General features: G+C 39.3%; 1 long non-coding RNA gene across 1 annotated transcript; it reads left to right on the top strand.

The window, feature by feature from the left end:
* The first annotated feature begins 1276 nt into the window (after positions 1-1276).
* On the top strand, positions 1277-19610 carry LOC121493704. Its single transcript, XR_005988535.1, has 3 exons — positions 1277-1364; positions 1866-1941; positions 19224-19610. It is a non-coding gene; the product is annotated as an uncharacterized LOC121493704 (long non-coding RNA).
* Positions 19611-27447: the final 7837 nt, after the last annotated feature.

Here is a 27447-nt window from a genome sequence, read left to right as displayed (position 1 = left end):
TGGTTTTTGGTTTTATTATTTTTTTTCTGGCCATATTACATAAGTATGCTTTTTTGTGATAAATGTTTATTTGCATGATTGAGAAATCAAATTTCAATGGCAAACTTCTGAGGTCAAGCATAAAATTGACTTCTTTGAACTCATAGGACCTAAAGACTGGAATGGAAGTTCTATTTGGATACATCTCCCAAGTTAACATAGATAATGGATGTAACTAGAAGTAAGAATAGCTTGTTGAATACGCATACAAGATAGGGGGGAGGATGTACAGAGAGAGAAATTTGCGAAGGCCTCCTGAAGCCCAATATGAACATTTCATTTATCTCAATCTGTCCTATCATCTCTCAAGTTATCTTTTTCAAAATCGTACAGTGTTCTAGCAAGCATGGCGTTTAATTGTTGTTGGTTGTTTTTTTTTTTTTTTTTTTTTTTTTGCAACAAATTGGTTGTAATGTTGTGTTGATATTTGTTGTCACCAACCTTTGCCAGTTAAAAATTAGCTTATGCCAGAAAAGCACTTCAAAACTTTTTGAAGCTTTTCTTCTTTCGTACTTATAATTATTTTTAATGAGATGAAGGTTGCTCTTTTTGAGATTTGGAACTGAAAATGATCATAACTTAAAACTTGAAATCCCAAGCTGCAGTTCATCTCCAGGTTTAAAGTATTTTACTTGAACGTGTCTGATATAAAGTTAATACAGACTAATATATAAAACATTGAGAAAATGATTCAAACAAAAGCAGTGAGAGAACTCTTCCAAATATGTTTCTCCAACTTGTTACAAAATTGGAAATCAAGTGAACATGAAGTCTAGAACTAAGAAGATTTAATTCAATTAGCTTTGTGGCAATGAAAGATTTCATGTGGCTTATATGACTTGCATAAAATCAAGTTGTAGAGAGAGAAAAAAAATGAGTCTTGCAGTGTCTTGATATAATTGTATATATTTAAGTTGATGGATAGTTCACCCAAATAGGTGGATAAATTGAATATCTTTAGAGCTTTAAATATAGAAATGTGGGTGTTTTTTTTTTTAAGTGTGTTTCCTACAACATTGTTGGGGAATTTGCTTGTGTTGAAATAATTTTGCTTTTGAGAAATTAATTTTCTAAATATCTGAAGTGGCTAGTTGTGTTTGGAACCAAATGCCTGCTGGAGAAATAGGCTAACAAAGGGTGAAGGTGAAGATCATTAGAGGTTTTAGAGCTGGCTGAGATGGGTTGCTGGGGTTGTATAACTGTGCCTAGAGGGCGGGGTTCCTGTACATTCCTACTTCACCAGATAACCTGCCCCCAACACCGCTTCTGCCAGACAGATGGAACTCTCCAACGTGAAAATCTGCGCAGCCATTCCTACGAGCGGGGTAGGTGAAACTTGAATTAAAATTCTCCCCTCTCCCCCCTCCCCACTTGAAGCCAATTGAGGCCAGATTCTGGAGATGTGGAAAGAATAGGGGTCATCTAGGTTTTCCTTTCGCGCGAACACACGTCTGCATTCTTCCTAAGAACTACCTACCTGTAAGAGTTCAAAGGCGCTTTCATTCTCGATTTTCTTTCGCGTGTTTTTCTTTTGCGTGTTCTCATCCCATTATCCCCCTTTCCCTCCTCTCCCCACCCCCGCCTCCCCTCCCCCCAGCCACCAGCAGTTAAAATAATCCACCTCTTATTTTTTGGCCCCCAGACCGACCTTTTCCCCCACTCTAATGGTCAGTGCGCCCCGCACCTCGTCCCGAGGATGTAGGCCAAAGAGGCTCCGAGGGAATATGATGTAGTGTTGTGCTTGAGTCTCTTTTCTCCCTTCCGATTTCTATTTGTTTTCTTTTTTTTTTTTTCTTTTTTCTTTTTTTTCCCCCCCTTCACTCAAGACTCTGCCTGGTGTTGGCCGAAGGATGCCGAAGAAAAAGACTGATGATGGACTGGGACGCTCTTACCCCAAGACTGGTAAGTGCAAGTGCTTTTCGGAGGGAGGAGGGCTACGTCAGACTGCTTTTTGACTAAGGCTTCAACCGCGACTTTGAGGCCCGGGGCTAAAGTGCTCCTCCTTTTTTTTTTTTTTTTTGAAAAATTTCCTTAGCGGGCGCCGCTATCCACAGAAGTAGCTGAGGGAGAATGCATGGTTTTTCCACGTCGGCGGAAAGTCACCGTGGATCCCTAAGTAAAGAGGACGAAGACGTGGCAAAGAGGGATGAAGAGAAAACGAGTCGAATTTAAGGGGAGGAGAGGGGTAGTGGGAGGCTGAAATAGGTCCCAAAGTGCAGAGTGATTCAATTCGTGGAAATAAGATTTCTTAGTCTTGCCGCAGCTTCCAGGATACCGTAACGGACCTTTCTTACCGTTCAAAGTCAGGCATTTGTTCTCCCTATTTGAGACAAAGCTCCTTGCTCCAAAGTTCTTTTTTTTTTTTTTTTCTTTCTTTGCTTCTTCTCCCCCTCCCCGCACCTTTTCTTCTTCTTCTTCTTCTTCTTTTTTTTTTTTTTTTTTGGTAGAACGCCCCTCCTCCCCCTATTTTCACACTAACTTCGCCAACGTCTCCCAGAGCTGGCCCTCCGCCCCCAGCTCCGTGGCCTGGGTCAGGCGAGGGTCCCCGCGGGATCTCGCGGAACCGCTCCAGGGACCGTGCGGCGGGACTGCGGAGGGAGGCTTCTCCTCCTGTTCGGAGGACTGGGGAAAAGCGCACCGTTCTGGGCTTGACTTTGTCCCTGATGGGAATATCCCAGTTCCCGGCTTTGGGAATCTCAGGCAAATAATTGATTCTTAATGCACACTTAGGAGACGGCCGCGTGAGCTCGGGAGCCTGGCTGTCCCGGGAGTGCCCGCAGCGCCCCAGACGCAGGTTAGCTGCACCCGGAGCGCGTTCGGGGCCCTCGCCCCGATGCCCTCGTAGCCTGCGCGGCGCCTCGGGGACCCCTGGCTGAAGTCGGAGAGGCGCCCGGCGGCGGGGCTGGAAGTGGTGGCCGCAGGGCCCCGGCGGCGTGGCGTCCCGGGGCTCGGGAATCTCGGAGGAGAGGGATCGAGGCTGCCGAGTCGGGGCGGCGCCGGCGGCGGGGAGCCGGGTAGGGAGGAGCGCGCTTCGGGAAGTGGCGGCCGCGGCTCGGGCGGACGGGCAGCCCGGCGCTGAGCCGGAGCAACAAGGTGAGGGCGCTCTTGCCCAGGACAAGCCGAGCTTGGAGTGGGGTCGTGCACGCGGGCTGATGCCAGGAAAACTGACTCCACAGCCTTGGCTGGCGCGCTTCCCCACCTTTTTTCTGTTTTATTCTTGTCCCCCGCCCATACACACACACACACACACACACACACACCCCTCCTCCCCCCACCCCCCACCCCCCACCCCCCACCCCCCACCCCCAGGTTGTTTCTTTGTGTTTACCTGGTGCGGTTTCAGATCTCAGCACTCATCTGCTACTTGGTAAAACTGTTTTCTCTGTCATAGACATCTTTTCTCTTTTCCACTCCTTTCTGTTCTATTTCGCTTTCTACCCCATTTTTCCTTCTGTCCAAGCCTGTGGTCCAAGGTGAAGGGTTCCTAAAGGAAAAAGTGCTGGCCTGGGGACAGTAGTCACCTAAACTCTAGGGTGGCCCTGGGCTTGGAGAGAGGGCGGCTGGGGTTTGGGTGGGCAGAGGGCATCCCGAGTGAGCCCGGGAAGATTCTCTGGTGGTGATCTTCGGGCTTGGGAAGAGGACGGGAGGAAGGGGACCACGTCCGACTGCCCTCCCCCCCCCCCCACCACCAATTTTGATTCTCTAACTCCATCCCCAACTGGCCGTCTATTAACACTTGAGGTAGGCAGAAATCTCGAAAGTGTTGTCATCAGAAAAGGCATTTAAAATCATATCAAATAACTCAAAATTATGTCTGTGGGGGTGAGAGGGGAAGGAGACACCCCGCGTCCTTTTGGTGGTCTGTTGCTTAACCCGTGTGATCCTCTTCCCCCGTCTTTGGCCTTGCGGAGAAGCTACACGGGAGGAAAGCACATTGCACGTCCGAGATTCGGGGACTCGTGTCCGAACGAAACAGTGTTCCGTTGCCAGACAAGTTTGGTTATTCATTTTCGCCTTAGGTTGAATTTTCCTACAGGGCTGGCACTCCCTGAATTGGGCTGTCTTCTTCAGTTCTATCCCACCCCACCCCACCCCACCCCCTTTCTGCTCTCCTTAGTGTCTCATCCTTTGAATCAGAACACGTTTAAGGTGCAAACACTCCGCGTCTGTAGAGCAGACGTTGTTGATGCCGTTGATTGGGCGGAAAAACCAAAAACTGTAGAGGAGTTAGGGAGAGTCGTTTCTCGGTTCTTTCATTTTCTCACTGCTCTGAAATTTAATGACCTGATCATTGTTGTTTGAAGTTAAATTATCTGTTAAATTAGCCCTAAACAATAACTGATGATATTTTCCATTTGGGTCTGGTTGCCCCTGGATGGGAAGGAGAGGAGTCAGAGAATGCTTGGTCACATAGTAATGTGATCAAAACCCATATTTAGGTGCCACTATGTAAGAGAAGTCACTTTCACAGAAGCTGATTTTCATAACTAAGAAATTCTTTTAAAGGCCCGAGCTCCAGAAAGACCACAGAAATTCAAGAATGAATGTAAATAAGCATCTTTGTTGATTAAGGAAAAAATATGAACACTGTATTTTCATTACTCCTCAGAATGTAAATATTCAAAATCATCATACTCTGGTTCTTGGTAATCTAAATTAATTCTGCCCTCCAAGGATAAATAGTCTCAAAAAAGGAAATTTAATGTTAAGCAAAATCTGAACCATTCTAGATGCGGATTTCTAGAAATCCAAGGCATATTTATTTCTTTCAGTCAGACACTGTTTTGCAATCATTGTATGAAACAGTTTTGGAATAACGCAGATGCTTCCCCCCCCCCCCCCCCCGCCCCGTTTCTTGTTTCAGATTGCTTGTATATGCAGGCATAGGTGTGAGAGCTTCAGGGTATATGGAGAAAATTACATTTTTCTCGTTTGTTTTAACAAAAGGACCAAAGAATCTTTAATCCCAAAGTATCATAGTAGTTGAGGGAAAAAATATTTAAAAATAGTAAGCACTGTTGTGTGTTTTTCCTAGTAAAATGTGCTGAATAATTGGAGGCTTATGATAAAGGTTGAGAAAATCAGGACAAAAAAAGGGAAGTAGTTTTATTATTTGATACTTTTATAATTCTTATAATTAGTAATGTTTTCAAGTTTGATAAGGCTTTCTTAGAAATAGTGGACTACTTCTCCCACCTCTTCAGAAAGACTCTGGATGGAATAAAGTAGCATCAGGTAGAACTAGCAGCAGGGCTTGTTTGTTTGTTTGTTTATTTTCCCGGTAGTAGTAGGAGTAGAGTTGAAAATTTTACTTTTAATTATACACTGCAAACTCTGATTGCAGGTTGGAAGACTAAAATCGATCATCCCTACATCGATAGTGTTGTCTATTACAGCATTGATTTGTGTTTATTTATGCAGAGACTTTCAGTTATTTACTTACATATTTCAGCATCTGCCTCTTGATTATTATTGCAGGTTGGGTTTTAATGAAAGAGCTTATACAGGAAACACATTTGACAGATCACTTTTAAGTAAACTTGATAGTGAATTACGGCAACCCAAAGAGTTTGCAAAATTACTTCTTCATACTTGCTTTTTTAGCAATTAGAAATCTTTTTCTTATTAAAACCTCATGCTACTTGAAAACTTCCATTCTTCTCTTCACATATTGTATTGATGTTCAATAAAATAGAAAAACAGATGATTTTATTATGTCAGATATGATAGAGTGAAACCCACGAGTGAGCCTTGTCTTTTTCTGTTGGCATGACTAGGTTTTTCTCATAACAATAAGCTGGCCGCTGGGTGTACTAAGGATGTAGATGAAAAATCAAGAGGCAGCCGGATCTGAATATAGAAATGGTATTGTTTTAAAACAGTTATTAACTTTAAGTTGTTGACGGGGGGCGGGGGGGTACTCATGCTGAACAGGATATTCCAGAATTCTTCAGTGTATATCAAATGCATATATACACTCATCTGTTTAGTTATTTAGCGTACATGTACGATTCCACCTTAGGAAGATAGGCATTTATCTTGAACTCATAGCTCACATGTCAGTGTTATATATCAGGGCTCATTTGAACAAATACAACAGCTAAGGACCACGGGGTGCGTCTTTCATAGGTACTGGCAATTGTGAGAAATTGAGATTCATTTGTGTTTGTGCTTATTATCATCACAAAATGTTGAAGGAGGACTTGAAAATTGAAAAAAAAAGTGGTCTAATTTATCAAGGGCTATTTACGCCTCATTTTATAGGATTTTTCTTGCAGTTTGGAAGACGAGTCTTTCTTTCCTAGTAATTTGGAACACATCTACCAAATATGGTTAACAGTCATATTCTTCCATCTCTTGCACCCCCTACTCCCGCCACCCCCTCCAGTATTTGAGAGAGAGATAGAAAGGAAAAGCAACCGAATTCTTTCTTGAGAATCAGAGGGCCTTGGGAGACGGAAAGAGAATTAATCTCTTCACCCCGACGAATTTTCCTGAAAACTACTTATCCTCAGCGTCCGCGAAGTGAGAGGTGGAGCCTCACAGTCCGGCAGCTGCAGGCGGAAGGTGGGCGAGCCCAGGGACCTCAAGCTTTGCAGAAGGTTGAAAGGAGGAGTGGAGGGACAGATCTGAGTTTGTTTATTTGGTTTATTTTATTTTTCTGTCCTGTGCCAAGCCCTTGAAATTAACACAGCGACATAGCCTTTTACGACCAAGCACTCTTGGCATTCTTTCGTGATTGAAATTCCAGAGCATCGGAAGAGCAGGACTTATAGCTAAGGCGTGCTCACCCACCCCTCCCTCCGTCTTTTTACGCACGCACCAGCTCATCCTCACGTGCACGGGGTAGTGGACAGTGTTGACTTGAATTGCTCTCGCTTGCTCCAAGCCTTTCCTGTGAATGAACCCGAAAACACTCGACAGGTCGTGAATAATCATTTTAATGAGTGTGCAAAGCGTGCGACGGAGTGCACCGAGCTGTCGGGTTAAACAAACAACTTGTACCCTGACCAAATCCGATTGTTAAAGTGCAAAGTGATGTCAGTACCATTTCCAATGCCCTTCGGAAAACCACAGATCTGACACGCGGGAGTCCAATTTTCCCCATTAAAGAAAAATAACAATATTTTCCAACCGTGTATGTGATCTTCTTTAATATTAATCTGAGCCAAAGGAAACCTCATTTGAGAGTCAGAGAAGTAGTCATGTCACTGCTTCAAAAACAAATCAAAAGGGAAAACGAGGAAGAAATCAGAACCAATATAAAAAGTCTCAGGGAGGATTTCTTTTTGATAGCCCACAATATTGTTAAAAAAAATCTTATATTAAAATTTCATAGCTCACTACAAGCAAATAATCAAGTTCACTTAACTAACCAACTGGGACTGGTAGTTTGCTTCTGTACTGACAATCTCTGTACCTGTAAAAACTTCTCCTATTGAAAATTTAACTAAAATGTTTGCTGTTAAATATTAGCCTGTGAGAGAATGAAGGGACAAGTAGTTTCCGCATTTTATGCTCTTAAGAAAAAACAATTTGAAGGAAAGTAATGGGAAAGGAACCCTGATGGGCCACCATCTAAAACAATAACAAAAAGCACAAGTGAGCTCTTGACAGATCACACACTCTTCTCTTTCTTTGCACAACTGCACTAGGAAAATATTTTTGTTTCTTTCCATCCAGTTAAACGATCTACTTGGAATCAGCCACATGTTCTCCTTTCCTTGTTCATTATTTTATCTTCTTTCACAATTCCAAACACCAAATACTACATGAAGAGTAAGAAAATTAAACCACAAAAGAAGTAAAAGAAATCCCTTTTACATATTCTCTCTAAAAATTTGGTGAAGAGAAATGTGTAAAATCCTTCCCCTGCCAGCACCTCATACACACTCATATGAGTAAAACAAAATGGCCAAGATGCTTGGAAATCAGTGTGTTACTCCCCAATAACTAGCTTCTTCAACTCAGTAACAATATGGGAAGATTAAGGTTTATATTTTCACTGGATTAAGTATTACAGGTTATGTATTTTTCTTTATTAAAGTCTGAAAATATATCACGTTCTATAGTCCGGAAGGTTATTTGTCCTCTAATAATTGTAATCAGCTTGTAGAAATGAAATGTTGGGGATATGGTACACTTGAATATGGGAGTTAGCAGCGTTTGCTCACTTAACTCCTACTAGCCATATTGTCATAGACATATCTTTCTTTCTGACCATCTATTTCACATATGAATATGTTAACATACAACCAATTGCAATTAAATGAAATAATCCGCCTAAAACATGACTGAGGTGTTTGATGGAGTAAGCAATTTCTATGGAAGTCATTGTAGTTTTGTCTATTTTGGCTGCTAGTTTTTATACATCTGTGTTAATTTAGCACCAATTGGATAAAATGGAAGGTATTGAAATTCAGATTCCATCATCAAAACTTGGAAAAGACAACCAGTAGTTTAGGACTGTGTTTTTGTTGATTTTGACTGTTATCTAGTGAATGTCTCTATCAGAATATCAATTCCGAAAATCCTTTATTTTCTAGGAAATTTGACAAAAAATGACTATCAAAAACTAGGGGCTTGCATTCTTTATTGTTTTAAATATTTCTGGGCACACAACAGACTGTGCAGTTATTACCTAAACAGATTTCTTCTCTGTGGGCTGACTGAGTTGAGGAATTTTAGGAGTCACTGAAAGAGCCACATCCATGTCTGTTTTAAATGCACAAACAGCAAAGCTAGAGGGTGCGTCTGTTTTTGTGTGTATATATGTAGTTAAAGAACTACACTATCAAAACATTAATTATATTTGAAAGAGAGCAGAGAGCTTGTTGTGGAGAGAATTGCATTATTGAATTTATATTCCACAGAATCTGTCTGTGGAGAGGGCTGAAATTGTATACCTGTCTTATATGATGCACCCTCTCCAGTGAGGTGCATAACAAGAGCAAAGAGAGGCAAACTTGGAGGGGAGTGAGCTTAGATATTTGGATGGTCCTAAGCAAGGGAATCCACGTGCAAATGCAAATCACATGAAGAATAAACATGGGGTCTTTGTTCTCTGTCAACAAAAGCAAATATAGTATTTTTCCTCTATCAAGCAAATCACAGAATGATCTTAGCTGAATTTGGAGGAGGGGGAGAGGTTGAGTGACTAAGAATGTTTCAATTATCATATTTTTGATCCCCAAGTCCTGTTTATTTCACAGCTGCCAAGTTTTATATCCAAAATTTAGACTCTCTTCCTCCCAAATCCTACACTGGTATGAATCATCCCTGATCATTTTTAGTTTTTTGGCTTAATTACCAGTTTTCAGCTTTAAATTACCAATAAACTAATTAATCTGACTAATCTTTCTAAACTTCTGTTGAATAGTATAATAGCTGCAATAACAACAGAAATAAAATAACAAAAACTGCAGCAATAATGACAGAAATAAAATGTTAATAATAATGCAAGCAATAATAGCAGAAACAATTTTAAAATAATTTCTCTGGTCGACAGGATGAAGATGGAATCCATTTCAGTCTGAAATGTGTTTCATGGCTGCAACGGGCATTCCTCTGATTTCTTGTTTCACTGGTTAGATGGATGATCCATTCCAGCCCAACTCAAGTGTTCTTATAAAGACTCCTTTGGTCTATTATGGTAGGTCTCTTTAATAGCACTAGGGGCTTTTGTACCCATTCCTCTTCATTGCTATAGGCATGTCCCCTTCGGACACCATTCCCAAGTAAATCAGTCTGGGGTGCAGACTGGAAACAGAGGCAGACATGTGAAGGGATTCCTGGGTAGAAAGACCTGGTGCCTTCTGGCTGGAACTCTGCTGATAAATGGGCAAGTTGTCATACTTAGGAATCATGTTCACAAAGCTGAGGAGTTTCAGAAGGACAAAGTAACTGAGGTTCCTTTGAGTCTAAAGAGAACACTGGCCCTGAGGAACTCAGCCCAAAGGGCAAGACACAAAAATCAAGAATTAGGTCCCCCTGATGAACTCTTTTGATTCCTTTCGGGATGAAGGGACAGAAAGGGGCCAATAAAATGAGGGGAGTAGAAGTGAAAGGAAGAAACCAGGTTGAAGATGTTCATAGCTAGTGGTGATCCAGCTAGTAACACTAAGCCTGTCTCCTTAGGAGGAGGTAGAGGTGCTTTTGTCATTTGTAAACCTACCAACGTTTACTGTTCTACGTGCAAGAACAGCCACCAGTTCCTGAGTCTGGGCTGTAAAGAATCTGCCAGTGAGTTTGTACCTACAGGAATCTAACTCCTCTCAGCCTAATGTTCTCCCCATCTCCTAAGCACCCATCCCCCTCCCACCCCAAGAAAAAGGAAATGAAAGAAAATAAAAATCGGGGTGGGGAGGGAATGAGACTCAATGTTTGTCAGGCAGATGTTGGGATTAAAGCAGGTTGTTTGATAATTGCCTTCATTTGTGGAGGGGAAAGAAAGCTGGTTAGGAGATGAAGGGCAGTGTTATAGGAAAGAAGAGCAGGACTGAGATAGAAATTCCTTAGCAGCCCAGCAGCTGAGGCCAAATGGAAACAGACCTCAGTTATGGAAGAATGGACTGGGAGCAAGGAAGGGTGACTATTAGATCTTTATGCTTTGTTCTGTTTTCCTTGCAAATCAACGTAGCCCTGAACATTTACGAGAAAATAAGATCTGTGTGCCTTGCCAAAAAACAAATTACAAAACAAAGACATAACTATGAATAGCCAGTTTCGTCCTCTAGAAAACTTTTTTCTTTAGATACTGTCTTCAACTTCACAAACGTGCACAGTCCATAACTAAAGAGTAGTTGAAGGAAGCAGGGGAAGGGAAAGAAAAGAAGGTCCCGCCTGCCTGCTGGTGGTGGTACCAGGCATCTATCTCTGCACCTTTCACAGCAGGGAGACTGAGCAATCCTTTTTAGTTTCTGTCTAGTCTCTTCATCTTCAAAAGTAGGAAAATATTCCAGTTAATGAGAGAATATTATTTCAGGAAAGATCGGCAAAGACTGAGGAGCTTTCACTTACAGGGATAAATTCACTGGGGGTGATGCTCAGTCTCCAACGGGAGGAAGGCGACTGGCTGAAACGGCATCTTGCTCTGCTCCTCAGTGGTACCCCAGGCTTTCTCTGTGCGTTAATAATAACTAATAACTACTAAGTTCACTTCAACTCTTCTGGAAGTATATAGCTCTGCAACTTGAAATCAAATTGGAGCCTTCCATATAAAACCCAGTTCTAAGTAAAAGAATATTTTAAGGAAAATAATCTCAGTTATTGTGATTTTACTTGAATTTTTCCTTTGATCCAGAGACAACTGCCGTTTGTTCGATAAAAAAAATTACAAGAAATTACTATTTCCAGTAAACGTCCCCTCAATCCTGTTACATATACTCTCAAAGTATGGCTTTTAAGAATTTATTTTCAAACACTGGGGTTTTAGTTGTATATAACTAAGAACCTCTGAGTCATTGGAGACATGCCTAACTAAAAGACACTAAATTAATACTTTTATAATGGGAATTTTTAATACAAAGTAAAGATACAATAAAAGCAGTTATTTCACAAACTAGTAAAAGTCATGTAGACAGTAGTATGCACTGTTTTTGCACTTATTTATCAAAATTAATAGGCTTCTATATTCATATCTTGAAAAATCTTTAACCAACATAACCCAGATATTTAAGCGGTCATGTATTTATACACATACATACACATTATATATAGAATGTTGCATGTAGTTCAAATATGTATGTCCATTTTTTATAGAAACTAAGAACTAAACAAATATTAGCATTTATAACTTTCTAACCAACAGTAATTGGAGTTCATGATCCATAAACAATGAAGGAAAGCCAGAACCACTACATTCTGCTTAGACTGTATTAAGAAGCAAATATAGGTTTCTTTCTGTCTTGGGGTATTGCAAGAATAAGGAATTTAGGGATGAATGGAATTATGATCTATATATGCTTTCGATAAACCAAGATGTAGTCATTTCATTCTTTAAACACTAACATCCTACTATGAAATAAAAAATATATATGCACCAAGTTTCAAAGATAGCAAAGGTAAGGCCAAGTCAAGTGACGATATTTTGAAGGGAATGGTTTCAAATGATGCTAACTTTTTTTTTTTTTTCAACAAAGAACTTTACAAGGCACATGCAGCCAAATCTGTTGCACAAGTGGCAAAGCAAATATTTTAGAAATGGGCTGTGGGGGGATTTAATGGACTAACACACTTGGAGTATTTATAAAAGGCAGCATTTCTTTGAAGAGGGTCATGATGGTCCATCATTCTCCCTTAAAAATGGGCAGTGGGTAGAGGGGAAGGTGTGGGGTCAGACGAGTTCACGCATCCTAACTACTGCTACTAGTGGAAGGCTATGACCTGTGTAGGACAGGAAAGACTTTGGTGCCTTCTCCTATGCCATGAGAGGAGCTGCAAAAGCCATTGGTCCTATCATGTTTAGTCTCTTTCAGGTGCACGTTTCAAAAACATACCCTTTCCACTAGCTTTCGTTTGCAGTTATGGCTCACAGACAGCAGCCAGTTTGTATTAAAATGTGGTCCAATGCATCAATCCAGTTTTGAAAACAGTGGACAGGAAAAATAAAGGTACAGTCTTATCAATGAAATCCTCATTGACAGTTGGAGAATTGGGAAGAGGGAAGCTTGAAAACAGGGTGGTGGGAGGAGAGTAATATTCTTTAGGTGAGTTTTGGGAAGATGCTAAGTAAAATGCTGTTCAGAAATTGGGATTAATCGAGCAGTTTAAATACAAATCTGCCGGAAATCATGCTCTGTACGAATGAAAATGAAGGAATTTATGCATATTCTAATTTTCCCTCTTTGGCTGCTATTTTGGAGGAAGAGACTTCTTTTGCTGATGGTGGGACTTTTTTGTTCCGCACAGGAAATGTGTAAATGAACACAAATGTTATTTTTTTTCTCCTTTCCATTTCTCTTCTCTTCTCTCCTCCCTCCCTCCTCCCCCTTTCATCAATTATAACTTGCTAGGGTCCTCGGTTCTGTGGCCGCTGACCCCAGGGGTTCCCCCCACGTCCCAGCGGGCAGGCAGTGCAGGAGAGGGGAGCTGGGGCTCCTCCAGGCCGTCGGAAGATGCCCCAGGGCTTCCACTTCACTTTTGGACATTCGAAAACAGAACAGTGAGAAGTCCTACGTTTAATGTGAGGAAAGTTCATCTCGAGAGCGACTTCCTCACACGACTGAATTTTCAGAGAAATTGGGCTAAGCAGAGCTTCAAAGTGATCTCAGAAACCAAGTCGTGAGGCTCTGTTGACCTTCAGCCCCGAGTCGGGACAGTCTCCCTCTCACGCCTCGGGGAACAAGCAGGACCCGTGAATGTTCTTTATAGTAAGGCCGGCGAGAAACTCTGGTCAGCCCGATGCTGCACGACGTGGAACGCTGTGGTCGTTCTGCGTTTCCTGACAGACTTACAAGGGACTCCTGAGACGGTTCCACGAGGTGCGGCGGGGGAGGGGAGGGGAGGGGAGGGGGGAGGGGAGGGCGCTTCCGCCCCCGCGGAGAGACAGGGAGCGGGAGACGGCGGAGGGGCGGGGGAGGGGCGCTGTGCCCCCCGGGCCGGCCACGCGGAGAGCTCCGAATCAGTCCGGGGTCCGTGGGCCCTTCTACCCTCGGGATAGACGTCCCGGAGACACCGTGGTTCTGACCAATTTCAGGCGAAGAGCGCCCCGCGGCGCACTCCGCGCCCCCCGCCCGGGCTCCCTCAGCCGCGGCGCACTCCGCGCCCCCCGCCCGGGGCGTCCGCGGAGGCCGCAGCAGCCCCGCCGCCCCGGCCGCGGCCTCCGCGAGGGAGGGCGGCGAGATCGCAGCCCCGCCCCGCCCCGGCCCGCCCGCCCGCCCGGCCCGCACGCGAGCCCCCGGCCCCCAGCAGCCTCCGTGCCCCAGCGGAGCCGCGGCGCCCCGGAGCGCCTGCTGGCGGGCGGCCCGCCGCCCACTCGGTCCTCCCCTCTCAGGAAGGGGGCGCCGCTCGGCCGCGCGGGCCGGGCCAGCGTCCCCGCCACCCGCACGCCGCCCGCGTGACTCGAGCCGAGCGCCGTGGGGGCGGGGTGCAGCGGCGCCGCGGGAGGAGCTGGGCGCGGAGCGCGGCCCCTTCCCTGCGGGCGCGCGGCCAGGTTACAGCCACGCTCAGGAGCCTCTTGGGAAAAGCCCAAAAGTCCCCATTTTGCAGGAAGCCTGCTGGGATGTGGTGGGACCCTGCGGCGAGAGAAACCCCCGGAGGCCTCGAAAGCCCTGGCTTCCAGGGCCCCACCCTGCCTGGGCAAGGCCTCCCGCGCTCCGGGGCCTGCACTTCCGGCCCCCGCGGGTTCCCTGACCCGCGCTACCGGGCACTTCCGCCGCCAGACACGTGGCCCCGGGGCCTGGAGGAGGCTGCTCGGAAGGCCCGGCTCTAGCAGTTGGGGCCTTCACCTGTTCCCGTCCTTTCGTCGCAAGCCCCTGTGGGAAGTGGTGCGGAGGAGGGCCAGAGGTTGAGAGGAAAGGCCCATCGAAGATAACCGTTTTTTTGGGTTTTTTCCCCCCCTCTTTGCAGATCACCTGCCCCTTTCTGAATTCCCTGGACAAATTCACATCAGCAGCTAAGACTCAGGCATCTTTGTTTCCCCCCAGGGCCTTCACCAGTTTCTGTACTTAGGAGGCATGGCCTGCAACAAATGTCGAAAGAATTACTGAATGAATCTGCTGCCTCTTTGGGCATATGGTGGTAAGGGGTAGTGAGCTGATCTCTGACTTGTGTTTTGTGGACACAAGTTAAGAGTTTGATAGATAAATGGTTTTTATAGGCATTTTGATACTCTTTCTTTCTTTCTTCCTTTCTTTCTTTCTTTCTTTCTTTGACTTCCCAAAACTAGTGAAAGGAAGTGTCTTAGAGTTGTTGAAGATGTTCTCTCGGACTTATTCATATATATGAAGTAAAATGCCGTGATTTTTACACTTTGGGGGTTTATCAGCCCTTCTGTGGCTTTTCCTTTCCGTTTTGCTTTTCTTTTTAATGTTTTGCTTTTTGTGATGAGAGAGGTCAAGGCCTTAGGAAGTTAGTCTCTTATACCCAATTTGAGGCAGCAACTAATTTCTCTTTTGCTTCCCTGCTATGTCATAATTTAACCTTTGAAGACCTTGAATTCACTTCTGTGTTGTGTCTTCTGCATCACTCAGCTGTTTTTGTTCTTTACAAAAGCATTTGTTTCTAAATGCCAAAAGAACTTAGAAACAGGAGAGAAATGTTACAGTTGTGAAGTTGTGAGACTGAATTCAGTCCCTCAGCATATATTACATGCATGTTCTGCTAAGCACCAGTTGTGTAACCCATAGACTAGCCCCAAAAGTATTTAACGCCCCACCTTCATTGACTATAAAACAGTGAAAATATATAACCAGTAAGTTGACAGTCATGAAAGTAATTTGAAAGGTTATGATTACTAATCAAATTTAAGGCATATTTATTAGCGTCATTATTAAGAGGCATCAGAGGCCTGCAAATAAGGCCTGTTCTTATCCTCTGGGAACTTACAATCTACTTGAGCATAAACAACGTAAACATAAATTGATAGAAATAGCTATTAAGCAATATTCAGAGTCTGACATATTGAAAACATTCAGTAAACAATTGCTTCACGTATTAACTTGCAGTACGTCATTCTTCTCACAGAAATATGACACTGATGATAAATAAAGGAAGGATTAATTAGGAAAACATTCATGGAGGAAATGAATTGTCCTTTATGTGTCACATAGGAAGATTAGCGTACACAAGCTGTTTGTTTTTGAGGCAGTAAAGGTGGTATAAATGGAGAATGAGAAAGATATTTGGTAAGATGGGGTTTGGTGGTAATTTGTAGGAAACCTTAAACAACATGTGTTTGTATTTGATAGTAGAAGTGATAGAGAACTACTGTGGCCCTATGGCCAGAGGATGGCTTTATTAAAATTAAGATTTATGTTTAGAATGACTCTGGCCAGCAACCCAGTAAAGTAAAAATTGAGGGAGAAAGAGTAGGGGAAAAGATTTTGGGGTAGTTCTGGATTGGAATATTACTACAAAGACAGAGCTATGACAAGACTTTTTCTCCTCAATTTATATGCAGTGGGAATTACATTGAAATGATAAAATCAACAGTGATCCTTGAAAGGAGCAAGAGCCACAGTACTCCTGAAGTCAGTACTACTCCTTTATTCTTCATTGTTGGTGGTTCTATAGGAGATATTAGGTGTTGACTAATGGAAACTAATATCACAGTATCTTCATCGCCAATTAAGCTCACGATATCTTTCTCACAGCATATTTACTCATTATTCATCTGTAGTGGTTCTCAACTGTCTCAACTGGTTGTGATTTTGACACCCTACCACACTCCCTGCCCCCACCACAGGCACATTTGGCAAGGTCCGGAGACATGTTTAGTTTTAACAACTAGCGGGCCACTACTGGCATCTAGTGAGCCCCAAAAGTATTTAACGCCCCACCTTCATTGACTATAAAATAGTGAAAATATATAACCAGTAAGTTGACAGTCATGAAAGTAATTTGAAAGGTTATAATTACTAATCAAATTTAAGGCATATTTATTAGCGTCATTATTAAGAGGCATCAGAGGCCTGCAAATAAGGGATAGATATTGCTAAACATGGGATGCCAGGGATAGATATTGCTAAACATGGGAGACCCTACCCCCATCCCAGCAACAAATTCCCTGGTCCAAAATGAAGCATGAGCTCTAACTCTGGAGAGCTAATACAATGAGTCGCAGAACGTAACTTCTATTATATAACAACCTCAGTTGACAAAATGTTTTGTTTAGTGAGTCCACTGCACTCTGAAGACAGCAGTGCCTCTGTCTAGCCCCGAGGCCTTAGGAACAGGAAAATCAAAAGGGTACCTGCTTGGATTTTCTACTTCTTATAAAACAGAGTTAGGAATTTTCCTTAAGGATTTGCCATCTAAATGTTATTTATTAAATTGGTAAAATGTGCCTTTGGAGTTGCTTAGCAACTTATGGAAAGCTTGCTTTTTAGAAGTTCATTTGTTTGTTTAAAACTAGGGTAGGTTGCATATTATTAGCTACATTACATAAATCAACAAAGAAATGTACACTGAAAATGGAATAAGATGTTTCAACACATTTTCTGCTCTCCGTGTCTGGCAATTAAAACACTCTAATTGTCTGGTAGAATTGCATGAAGTATTTGACAAACATTATTTATGTATGAAACTTCAACATAATATTGAGTACGTAAGAGAACCAAAGGGGAAAAATTAAGCAGGTTTGTCATAAAGTATGTGTTTATCTTAACCTTTCTTCTTCAAAAATCTTATCTACTAAGTACTTTTATCAGACACTAATTATACTCTTTCAGAAAAGAATTTCTCCAACACCCTTCAGTGCCTGCACCCTTTAATCATATCTCATTACATCTACCTAATCCATATCTTTTTCACATTGCCAGGGCTCATTAACAGTTTTAAAAGCCAATCTTGGACATTATTATTCCTTGTAATCGAGATGAAAATAATGCCAATAATATTTTATTTCTAAAATGTAATGGATCATTTAAAATTTGTTCTGAAGCCACTTCTTTAAATATTAATGAGAAATTAACTTTCAAACATGCATTAAGCTAGCAGGAATGGTGAGATGTGTCTGAAAACCCTGAAGCACCTTTTCGAAGGAGAAGTTATTTTTATAAGCTGTTTTAACAGTGGATCATCAGTCACTTTGAAGGGAAGTGATCCTTGATTAACAGTTGGCTGATATTGTGCTTCCACAGATGTGTAGCAGCAATACAGGTGCTACCTATGAAACAGGACAGGTAATTCACAAGATCTGAGCATCTTCTTTTTCTGAGTGAAAATGTAAAAGTTTGAGTGGGCCTTAATTTTTGTGTATTGCCCTATTTAATTGTTGAAGATAAGGCAAACCAAACACCCCACTCAGATAATGAGCTATACGTGGACATCGTATTTCCCATACACTTAAAGATTGTTAAGTATGACTGGTCCTTTATTCTTTTTGATAGCCCCTATTTAGAAAAGGAAACCTGGATCAAATTTGCAGTTACGTGACTGAAGTAGAGCCTCTTGATAATGACTTTTTTTAGGACTTGAAAGTCAAATCCTGGCTCTTGGGCTATAGCTATATAGGATTAACACAGTATTCTCAAAAATAGAAGCTTCTTCCACCATTATAGTTGAGTTTGAGATTCTTTCTTGAAAATCATCATTAAGAGTCTTAGGAAAAGCTTAATAGTGCATTTATTTATTGTGTATACACTATTAAGGTATAATTTTTGGAAAAAGAAACACAAATCCCCTGAAGTCATTGTTCCAAAAAAAAAGGGAACAAAAGCCAGCTTTTTTGTACAAGTACCTCAAGGTGTTATTCCATAGTAATGGAGATGTAATAAAGCTTTCATTCAGCTTTAAATTCTTTTTTCATTAATTAGTTCTGCCAGACAGTAATTAGCTCTTATTTTGGGTGTTTTATTAGTTTTTTTTTTTAACTTTTTTTTTCTTTGGAATATATATCTTTTTCTTTTAGAGTTTTATGTTTCTTTTGATTTCTCCCACTAATATGGTTTAGCTTGTTGTTGACTACAGGAAACTGTTAAAAAGAACCAAGTGAAACCATATGATAGTTGAATTTGATGTGCTGTGTCTTATCTTTCACAGTTGCTAAAGATAGAGTAAAATACAGAATTTTAGGATCAGTCACATTAAAAAAATTGCTCTTGACATTTCATTTTTTCTTTTAAATTCTTTAAAATTTTTTGTTCATAATTTTTGGGAAGGGTATCTTTGCATATGCTCAGTTATACACAACAATTTTTCATGTGTTTTCTTTTTTCCTTTACTGAAATAGTTTGAGTATTCAGATATTACCAAACTTGTACAGTGGTGACACCATAAGCAATGCTTACTTTAATGGAATTTCCCTCATTTTATTATCAATTAAATAGTTTTATTAATAAAAATAAAATTTCGTAAATGTAACAACATGCTATAACACTACAAGAATTTTAAAAATTTCAAATTTTTATAACTTTTGCTTTTGTAACTTAATTTTTATCTTTGTCTGTTTATCTTATTATTACGAAGTTTTGCCTTTTCTGTACTGATCACTTATGTTCTTGTTCTTTTCATGTTATTTTCAGAGGTTTCTCACTGGCCAGCACTATGAAGGTTGATGGCATCATCATTCACTCCACATCAAAGGATATCTACTCATCAGTGTGCTGTTGTCAGTCAGAGGTTTCCAAATATGTGTTCTCCAACTCAAAGAAAAGTAGCTGGATCCAGGCAGAAAGGTGTCTGGGAACTCCTTTACTGTGCAGGGTGTGTCTCCAGAGAAAGCTGCTTCAGCATTCTTCTCGGTCTTTGTTTTCGGAATACTTTTCCCTACAGTATTCTCCAGACTCTAAAATACTAGAATAGTTCCCAAGTTCATCCAGATCTTTCCCATGTTTGAATTCTTGGTCCTTTTCCCACCCCCTGGCTTACATGTAGATGAAAAAGAAACAACAATAAAGGAATAAAAATTGTTTGTTTCTGTCTGACTGAATCATTCCAGTCTTAAAGCACCCTGGTGGTTTAATTAACCTTGTCATTGCATTTACTATCTCCCACATACTTGTTTGTGAGAAAGTACTCCTCTTGGCATTTGCCTAGTTGGAAAAAGAAACACCAGGACTGTGGCACTAGACTTTGCTCTTGAAGTGCATGGCATGGTGGCAGCATAAAGCTTGAACAAGCTTAGTTTTTCACTGATGGGGTACAACTGGCATAGCACCATCTTTCCCTGACACTGTATGGCAGCTTTGATGAATTTTGGGCCATGCTTCCTTCCAGAGCAACAGTTCTAGCTTGGCATGGGGTTTGGTACCATTATAAAGAGAAACATGGTGCCTCTTATAGAAGGAGTTTGGAGAGCTTTAAACCCCAGCAATCAAGATGTGTGTTAAGATGATTAACTGAATCCTGTGGATATGTTGCTTCTACGTAATGTGAAAGAAAAAGAGTACAGCTGCTATTATTTATCCTCACTAATTTCTCATAAATAGGATATTTCAGTGAGCACTATTTTGTCCTGGAATTAATTCTTTCAATTCTTGTCTTTTTTTTTTTCATTATTATAGACTCTCATGAGAGAGGTAGTGGCAAAAGATTTGAAATAAAAGATGCAAGATGAGGTTGCCTTTGGATTGTTGAATTTCAAGATCAACACAAAATAGATCAGTACAAGGATAGTTCTCTTAAAAGATAAGTTCCTATGTAGCAGGTATGACATAAACTAATTGAAGGTATTGACATATCCACAGAAAGAATTTTAGCCATGAAAGCAGATAACAGAAAAGTCAGAAGCAGTATGGGCAAAGCCTTTCCAAATATGGTTCAGAGTTGACGGAGTAGGACTTCATTCCACTGAACCTTATTCCCAAAGACAAGGCCATATATACATATATATATATATCTCCCGATACTCATATATACATATATATATGTATGTGTGTGTGTGTTTATATATATAAGCATTCTATCCACAAAAATATCTTAATTCTGAATCCATATTTTTCAAATAATATTTTGATTATTATTTGGCTTCCAAAGAATCTCTGCTCTAAGGGTATATACTAATCCGCATGAATTTCATATATATCATCATGGTATGTGTGTGTATGTATGTATGTGTGTGTGTGTATATACATATTTAAACACATATGTGTGTATATATATACACACACATATTTAAGTAGGCTTCCTGCCCAGTGTGGAGCCCAATATGGGATTTGAACTCAGGACCCTGAGATCAAGACCTGAGCTAAAGTGTCAGATTCTTAACTGACTGAGCCACCCAGCTATCCCTTATATATCATTTATAATGGTAGTTATCTTTAGGTGAGTAATTAACTATATTCCAGGCCTTCAGTGAAGGTTTTTTTTTTCGTTTAAATTATTCATCATAAATGAATAATTAGATTTATGGGTCAAAACATTAATGATTACTGTGCATCTACCCATAATAGATGGATTTTTGGCATGTTGATAAAATCAGGGTGTAAAGTTTTCACTATGAGGGGCAGATCCAGTATTATAATATAGTTACTAAGATCAACACTTCCTTTTTTTTTTTTTTTTTTTTTTTTTTAGATCAACACTTCCTATCAGCTTTTTTGTTTGTGGTGTACAAAATGAACATACAGCTATACGATTCTGTTTGTGGGTAGGAAAATAGTTGAAGTTATTTTTTTAATAGTTGAGGTTATTATTGCTCAAATAGTAATTGTTTAAAACCAAATATTACACTGATGCAACATTTTATGTTAATAGGAGTGAAAAAAAGACTTTAAATTCTGGATTCACCAGTTATTAGCTGTGAGACCATCTTTCTTTTTTTTTGAAGATTTTATTTATTTATTCATGAGAGACATAGAGAGAGAGGCAGAGACACAGGCAGAGGGAGAAGTAGGCTCCTTGCAGGGAGCATGAGGTGGGACTGGATCTCCAAATGGGAATCACATCCTGAGCCGAAGGTAGACGCTCAACCGCTGCGCAACCCAGGCATCCCAACTGTGAGATCATCTCAATTTTCATGGACATCAATTTTTTCAGTAAAATGAATATATTGTTAAAAACTTTCTCATACTGTTACTTTGACATTAAATGAGATAGTTCATATAAAATGCTCAGCCCTATGCTCAGGATATGGCAAGGAATATGCTCAGGAAATGAATATTAGCTAATGCTTTAAGCATTTATCACTAATATTAATAATACTATCTTAATAAGAGGATATAAATTCAGCATATGACTTGGGGAAACAAGAGTTTGACAGAGACCAATTATAGAATAGTTGAGATCATATACAATTGACTCCTGAACAATGCGGGGGTCAGGGGCACCAACACCAGTGCAGTCAAAAATCTGTGTCTAACTTTTGACTCCTCCAAAATTTGACTAAATACCGTACTGTTGACAAGGGTGGATGCCTTACTGATAACATAAACAGTCAACCAATACATGTTTTACATGTTAGATGTATTATATATATTATGTTCTTATAATAAAATAAGCTAGAGAAAAAAATGTTAAGAAAATCATTGGGCGCCTAAGTGGCTCAGTTGGTTGAGTGTCCACCTTTGGCAAGAGTCCTGATCCCAGAGTCCTGGGATGGAGCCACACGCCACAGGGCTCCCTGCTCAGTGGGGGAGCCTGCTTCTCCCTCTCCTGTTCCCCCTGCTTGTGCTCTCTGTCAAATAAGTGAATAAACTTAAAAAAAAAAGAAAGAAAAAGAAAATCATAAGAGAAAATACATTTATAGTACTGTATTTATAAGAAAAATCCACATATAAGCGGATCTGTATAGTTAAATCTGTGTTGTTCAAGGGTGAACTGTAGTTCCTAAAAACTATTCCTAATCTAATATTTAAATCCAATATAATTACCATCTTTGCCTTTCTCTGTAGTACCAAATTTTATTTTTATCCCCTGTAATTCTTATTATTCATAATATTTGAGAAACAGAAAAATTAATGAATGAATAATCTTCTAGCTTTTCCCAAGTTTCAGTGGCTTAATACTATGTTTATTACTCCTTTTCCCAAGTTTCAGTGGCTTAATACTATGTTTATTACTCCTTTTCCCAAGTTTCAGTGGCTTAATACTATGTTTATTACTCCTTTATGTCACATTCCAGGGTTGGTCAGATAGAGAGTGGGGGTGGGTCTTTATTCCATTATGTCACTCAGAGACCTACTCTGCCATCTTGTAGAGCCCTGGAGTCCTCCACTGGATACTCTGTACTAAATGGAGGGAGGAAAGCCTGTTGATTCTAAAAGATAGTATCTTATCCACTGGCCCAAAGTCAGTCACATGGCCCAAACTAATTGCAGGGGAGGTTTGGGAATGTAATTTAGTTATGTATTAAGGAAGAAAAATAAATGGGTTTGCTGAACGCATAGCATTAGCTCTGCTTTATCAACCATCCAAACACTTCCACCAGCACAAACCAAGTCTTATAATTCTTCTCTAAGTTTTCATTAATTAAAGATGATAAGGAACTTTTGCTTACAAAATTTATTTGCACATAATTATATAGAGCAAAATATCTCATATTAGAATGGCTTTATCAATAGTGATTGGAATCTCAGAAGGCTTTCTACGTTTTGATAAGTTATTGTCCTAGAGGAATTCTCTGGGTAACTTTTTGTGGAACACTTCTCCTACTTCTTCACGTCTACTTAAAGCTCATATGTGTGAAAGAGATTATATCCTTAAATGAGCATTTCCTTGCTTTTATCATCTTGTGTCATTATCTCAACATTCTTTTATTATAGTTGTTATTGAGAGCATACTTTCAGATTTAGCATGGAGATTAACTGTAAGATAAGTAAATAGTGAATTGTAAGAATGAAGTGTAAAAAGTCAATGCTTTTAAGAGTTTTTTTCTTTGTTAACTGCTAATTCTAAGTGACTACAATACTCAAAAAACTGCAGATTGACAACCTTAGATTTAAGAATTTTTTTCTATGAAGAATTGCTGTGACAGTAAACTTCACACATGGTGCAAGCTTTGCTATGATACTTTAAAATATGACTTTTTCTAAAGTTTCACTTTACTGATAAAAGAGTTCCTTATATTAAAACCTATGTAGCATATGGGTTCCCAGGCACTCTCCAAAAAAAACAGATTTATAATGTTTTCTTGATGTTGCTTATTCATCATGGCTAAGGAAATGGAGTGAAACTTCCTATTTATCTTACACTTTACCCAAAAAATCACAAATGATAGCAACTAGTACTCAACATTCACATTTTAGTAATAATCTGTCGGAGATGGGCTATGTCTATTAATGCTTTCATCTCCACTAAGAATATTTTAAATGATATTGATACTATTTAGAAGGTATAAATATTTTAATTATTGTCTCATAATTAATATACACATGCAAAATAGGTCTTTTGTTTTGATATTTTGTTAGAAATCAAAATAAAAGCTTAAAGGGATCAAACTATCCTTTATTTCTGTTTAATAAAAAGATATATTTGTGGTGCTCCTTAAGGTACATTCTTAAATGGCCATCTTATTTTATTTTTTAAAATCCTCTTTAAATTTTTAAAAAGATTTTACTTTAATTTTTAAGTAGGCTCCATGTCCAACATAGGGCTGGAACTCAGGATTCTGAGATCAATAGTTGCCTGCTTTACTGACTGAGCCAGCCAGGTGCCCTTAAATGGCCATGTTAGTAATTAAGTGAAGTCAAAGACTGACATTCTTTAGATGATTATATATTTATGTACAAACTTCCATTTTTAATGGTTATTACACTAATTAGCAATTCTTACATGAAATATTTGTTGTTTTCCAACTGCTTTTTTAGTGCATTCTATAATTTTTTCTGTAATTACCTGTTTGCAAATTAAAAGGTTATAGAACTGAAAATAACATCATGATTTTTAAAAAAGATTTATTTATTTAATTGAGAGAGAGAGCAATCCCGCTGGCATAGGGGAAGGAGCCAAGGGAGAGAATCTTCAAATAGACCTCCTGCTGAGTGTGGAATCCCATGCAGGACTGGGGCTCTATCTCAAGATCACACTACCCATGAGATCACAAACCATGAGATCACCACCTGAGCCCAAACCAAGAGTTGTTGGCTTACCCAACTGAGCTATGCAGGCACCCATAACATTATAATTTTTGTTTTCATGATAGCCTAAGCAACCTTTTCTTTATTAAATGAACATAGAAAAATGAATATCTATGTTATATTAGTTCTTTATTGGAAATGCATGTTATTTAATCGAACAATTCCATGAGAGAAAAAAATCTTTGCAAATACACATTTAAAAAAGTTGAAAATGGCATTTTTATAGTATTTTTAAAAATATTTTATTTATTTATTCATGAGACACAGAGAAGAGAGCAATGGACATAGGCAGAGGGAGATGCTGGACTCGATCTCAGGACCCCAGGATCATGACCTGAGCCAAAGGCAGATGCTCAACCACTGAGCTACTCAGGCACCTCTAGTATTTTATTAAGTAGAAATAAGTTACTAAGTGTGTAGTTGTATAAGAACTGTAATTAATTATTTTAGAAGTTATTCATTATAAAGTCAGTTGTCTTGCATTATCTATCAGTGTATATAACCTTTTATTAATTGTGTTCTATAAATAATTTTCTTTATATTTTAGAATAATGATTGATGAAGATGAGGAAGCATTTACTGAGAAAATAATTTTAGCTATTTTAACCTTTACACAAGCATTCAAAAACTTTCATTTCATTTACTCTAGTAAATGTGCGCCTCTAGAAAAATTTCTAAGTTTCAATCTACTTGGACATAGAGGTTATTGAATATTCATATATGAAATTATCACCTTGAGTGCTGTATATTCTTTATGAGATTTCTATCATGTATTAAAGATTATGGAAGTTTAAGTGTTCTAGATTTTAAAATATTTTGCTCCTATTGTTTCATAACTTAAATTGGTATTATATATTTTACATTTGTATCACTAAACTTTTATATTACAGGACATAGACATTTTCAAGAATTTTTTTTAAAGATTTTATTTATTTATTCATGAGAGACACAGAGAGAAAGGCAGAGACCTAGGCATAGGGAGAAGCAGGCTCCCTGCAGGGAGGCCGACGTGGGACACGATCCCGGACTCCAGGATCAAGCTGGAGGCAGGTGGTCTACCCCTGAGCCACCCAGGTGTCCCGAGGACATAGACATTTTAGCTTAAGATTTTATGCATATTTGACAAAAATAACTTTAGTCCTATAGTAGTTAAGCACAAATTGTTTAGCATTTGCAGTTGTAACATAAATGCTAATTATAATTCATTGGCAAACCATTTAAGATTTTATGTAAGTTGACTTCAAGACATTTCCTTCCAAAACAGTTGTTACATTTCCCCATGTTTCCTGCATGGTGGATTTTGAATTTAGCATCTGACATGTTTTCTCAACTACTGGTTTATAATGAAAACATGTAGGTACTCAAGGGAATGTGTTAAAAGCAAAAATTCTATGATCCTTGAAAGGTAAATGACAGCGCTGAGATTGTCACATCTGGATTAGAAATGTCTCATCTGTTTATCTATCTAAACAAACACAAATAAGATAATTAAGATCCTAACAATGCATATTTTGAAAAACAACTTATGGCTTTGATTAGGTCAGAACCCAGTGATTTTTTAAAATTTTCTTTGTTCCCCCATATGAGTAAAAATAAATTGACCTTTAGCAACAAGTACCTTTGAATGATTATGGCAAATCTATTATTTCATATTTTGAAATCTGAAAGTAAAATTAATCCTCAGCTTTTAAACTATCATATATTTATCATATACTTAAATATAGGTATTTATATGCATATACACATAAATGCACATGCGTACACTCACATATAATCATTTATAGTATGCCTAATTATTCAGCTAAATTTACCTTACCATATTCTCATTCTTATTAGAATACAGCTAATATATTTCTGAGTTGCTAACCTGCAGCAGTGAAAAATCTATCACACACAAAATCAGTCCCTTGGAAGATCACCATTGTTTACATTTAAAATCAATGTTTAGCATCAATAGTAAGCTGTTTCTTGACTTTTAAATTTAGCTTTGTATGTAGATCATTAAGTTAAAGAAGAAATTTTAATGTAAGCTAATATGTTCTAAATTGTATTAGTTTCAGCTCCTAAAAATGCCTATTTTGATGTTCCAAGGATAGGAAATTAAAATATTTTGTTTACATTCCAATCAATTTTAAATTAGTATAATCAAAAAAAAAAAAAAAAAAAAAAAAAAAAATTAGTATAATCATACTTTCTTGTTGAATTGAAAACATTTTCTTTAAATTCTAGTCATATGGCTTGCTATTAAATTAATATAATCATACGCTCTTGTTCAGGTAGTAGTAAAGTAGTTGTTTAATTAAACATGTCATTTGTTTACAATGTAGTGTTTCAAAAATGCTAGTTCAAAAGATAGGATAAGGATTTATATCAAACCTTTCAATCTGACAGGTAAATTACATTTCTTCCATCATAAATAGGAAAGCAGAAAACTGTAGCAGTGATGGAAAGACATAGTCTCATTACTTAGAGATAAGATATGCACGAGTCTACAAAATACTAGCTTTTCCACCCTGAAAATTAAGACAAAATCTCGACAACCACTAAAATAAGGATTTGTCTTGACTTTTAGTATGTTAAATATTATATTAAAATTGTCTTTTCTTTTAGTCAATTCAGAAGGTAAAAACAAATAGCAAGATGTGTTTTGATATGAAAATCTGGATAAAATGGAATCCATGAGTTATTGTACATATATGAAGAAAAAGAAGTCTCAGTTAATGCCATTCAA

The sequence above is a fragment of the Vulpes lagopus genome, chromosome 6 (genome assembly GCF_018345385.1).
Source record: "Vulpes lagopus strain Blue_001 chromosome 6, ASM1834538v1, whole genome shotgun sequence".
Taxonomy (NCBI): Eukaryota; Metazoa; Chordata; class Mammalia; order Carnivora; family Canidae; genus Vulpes; species Vulpes lagopus.
Note: the sequence above shows the minus strand (reverse complement) of the source record. Positions and strands in the feature narration are given on the sequence as shown.